A 3,572-nucleotide genomic window follows, 5' to 3' on the forward strand; every position below is an offset into this window, starting at 1 on the left:
GCAGGAGTACTCTGCTAGTGACCTAGGCGGTCTCACTGGAAGGGCTTCCGTTGCCCCCACGTGCAGGCAAACACGACCGTTGCTTCCGGCTGCAACTGCCACCACTGCCGGCTCGGCCTCGGTGGCTGTTGATATGATCGGTGCTACAAAAGCAACACTGTTTTATCATCAATACGTGGCAGCAACCAAGCAAAGACGATTAAACGAGAAAGTATTCATGAGAAGGTTAATAAACAAACATATGTCTAGGGAATTAGGGCCTAGTTTTTTTTTTCATGAACAGAGAATTAAGGCCTAGATGGAACCCAATAATTTTCAATGAAATTTTAATGTGGATTAGGGAACATTTTAAGTTCCGTATAAATGAGAAAGAAATTCCATGTTCCATTCGATCGAGGACTTCACCTTGTGGCGCTTTCTTAAAAAAAATGTGCCTCCTCTCCTCAAGTACTATCATCTAATAAAAAACCGGATAAAAACGTGTTGGAAGGAAAACCAAATTACTAGAGGGGAGATAGCACAACTGCTTCCTACGATCTCCGCATCTACCACTTCTCACTCCTGATTGCCGCCATTGTCTTTGAATCTTTTTTCTATCCTCTCGGTCGCCTCTCCCTCCCTCTAATGCCTCTCGTTCTTCCCTGATGTTTCTTCCTCCTTTGGCGACAGTGTCGAGCACAGCGGAGTGCGACAATGGATCTGGAGGAATCAAGGCGTCAGCAACGGATCTGTCGTGGTGGCATGGACGTTGGGGAGAGGGGTGCGGACAACATGCACCATGTGAAGAGGCTCAACACGTGCGGCTGTTGGCTATTGCTCTGCGCAACTTCATTATCCTTGCTAGCATATTTGTTGTAGCGGTGATGGGTCTCAGCCGAGTGCCGATGCGCTGTGGATTGGACATGGGTCGAAGGTGAGAGGCTACACAACTGTATAAGAACAGGTTGGAGAAAATCAAGGCTGGCTTATGCATGCTCGAGCTGGACATGAGAGCCTCTCCAATAGAGGTGCTATCATGCCCTCCATCACCAAAATAGCGTGTGCAGCATAAAAAAACACTCTTCAGCAGAGAAGCTACTACACACCGACGAGTCGCCACTGCATAGCTTGTTCCAGTCAACCAAGTGCTCGGTGTGCTAGTCCAACCCATGACTATACTTTGGCGCACATCATTTTGTTCTTAGCCCATCATCGGCGTGGGTCTCCGCAGTGACCAAGCACCGCCATGCCTAGGCTGTCACCGCCGGTTATGCCACGGCCAGACCCTCGGCTTGACGACCCCCTAGCCGACTTCCCCTTAGCACGCGCTAACTTCTTCTGCCTTCGGTCCGCCAATATTCGTGTTCCTCCTCCCTGCTTCTGTGCACACGCTGCCGCCGTAGTACAACCACTGCCTATCTCCGCTGCCAACTGCTCCTCACCGGTCGGCTGAACCCAAACAAGACCCCCTTCACACGCTGATCCCCCTAGTGTCTCCCTGGACGGGTGATGCCTCACCCCTTGCCGTCGGTGTGCCGGACCGAGCCGCTAGTGCCATCACCTGGCACCGTGCGAGCTAGGCCAGGCCAATTTTGACCTGGTCGGCATGGGTTTTAGCCCCACTCGTGAAATATGGATAATTTGTTAAAGGGTGAAGAGATATAGAGATAAAATCTTTTTGGATAGCTCTTTGTATGAAGATATGGATAATACAATTTAGCTAGTATGCTAGAGACGCTTTGAGCAAGGATGAGGAGGGGACGGGAACATAGTGGGCATAGAGGCAGGGCACGGCAGTCGGAGGCGGTTAAACCTCCTGAAACCACGAGGAGGAGAGAAGGCATGCCGCTAACTGTGGCTCATGTGCATAGGGTCACAGAACGGGCGTGTGGCGAGAACCGAGAAGGGAGCAGGGAGAGGCAGGCAGCGGACACGGCGGCAACATGTCGCAGCAGCGTCCGGGGCCAGGACGCGCTGCACTGCACGGGAGAAGCGCGCAAGGGGCAGAGCGGGCCAGCAGCGTGGACATCGATCTCTTTCTCGACTCGTAATCGCTTGATCGGTGCAGGCGTCGTCTGCAGAACAGCTGGGACCCACAGTGCACGACAGCGGGGTGACGCCGGTGGTGACCCGTGCTGTCGTGCATCGTGCGCGAGCAGCTCAGGCCGACTGGCACAGGAGGGCTAGAACCCAGAGAGCAGGTGGGTGTTAAACATAGTAATGTATATCTATAGATAGAAACCAACCCCTATTATGATGGAGCTACATCTCCATGATTTCCGTGTGTTGGTTGGCCACGGTTGTAATCTTCTTGATGTTCACCATCTATATATATGAAAGTCTAGACCCTAGAAGGGTCATCCTGCGCCATCCATTGTAACATGGTAACAGAGCCACAATTTTTCCTATAACGATGTCATCTTCCTCCTCCTCCTCCACCACCTCCGCCGTCATCTCCGGCCCCATCGGTTCTTCTACCTTTGCCCTCATACCTATCCACCATGCCGTTACCATTCGGCTCTCAAAAACCAATTACAATCTTTGGCGCGCCCAGCTCCTCCCCTATCTTCGGAGTATGAAGCTTTTGGGTTTTCTCGATGGATCCACGACGGCACCACCGAAGCAAGTTGCATCATCGACTGCCGTGGGTGCTGAACTCGTACCAAACCCGGCATACGACCGGTGGTATGACCAAGACCAACAAGTCCTCAGTGGCCTTCTCTCCTCGATGACCGAGGACATTCTCCAAGATGTGACCAGTGCCACGACCTCTAGAGAAGCATGGGACACCCTCCAGCGCATGTTTTCCTCCGCTACACGTGCTCGAGCCGTCCAGATCAGGATTGATCTTGCTACCACAAAGAAGCGAGATCTATCAGCTGCTGAGTATTTTCGCAAGATCAAGGGTCTTGCCTCGGAGCTCACCGCTGCCGGTATCCCTCTCCGAGATGATGAAGTCATTGCCTACCTCTTGGCTGGTCTTGGTTCGGATTATGATCCATTCGTTACATCCATGACCACCAAGACCGAGCCGCTCACCCTGGATGATGTCTACGCGCACCTGATGTCCTTTGAGGCGCAACAACTCCAGCATCAAGCGGAGATGCGTCTTCATGTTGGCGCCTTGGCCAACTTTGCCAGACGTGGCGGCCAGCAGCGAACCCGTGGTCGCAGTGGTCCGTGGCCTGGCCGGACTCGTGGTCGCGGTGGACAGCAATCTGGTCGGACTCGGGCCCTTCCCAGCCTGCTAGTTGTGATGGATCTCGTCGCCCTACATGTCAGATCTGCAGCCGTGAAGGACACACCGCGATAAAATGCTGGTATCGCATGGACGAATCTTATCAAGAGGAGCAACCATATGCTGCTGTGGCTGCGACATCTTCATACAAGGTAGATCCAAATTGGTATAGTGACACGGGTGCCACAGATCACATCACCAGTGACCTTGATCGCCTTGCTCTACGCAAACAATATCATGGCCATGAAACTGTACAAGTCGGCAATGGAGCAGGTTTGCCAATTATGCACCTCGGTTCTTGTTCTATTAATACTGCCACTCGTCCTCTAGCTTTAAATCATGTTCTGCATGTCCC

General features: G+C 52.5%; 1 non-coding gene across 1 annotated transcript; it reads left to right on the forward strand.

Moving 5' to 3' along the window:
* Positions 1–2,917: 2,917 nt before the first annotated feature.
* Positions 2,918–3,056, forward strand: LOC133917238 (small nucleolar RNA Z247). The gene has a single exon (XR_009909641.1). It is a non-coding gene; the product is annotated as a small nucleolar RNA Z247 (small nucleolar RNA).
* Positions 3,057–3,572: the final 516 nt, after the last annotated feature.

Source organism: Phragmites australis, chromosome 4, assembly GCF_958298935.1.
Source record: "Phragmites australis chromosome 4, lpPhrAust1.1, whole genome shotgun sequence".
Classification (NCBI taxonomy): domain Eukaryota; kingdom Viridiplantae; phylum Streptophyta; class Magnoliopsida; order Poales; family Poaceae; genus Phragmites; species Phragmites australis.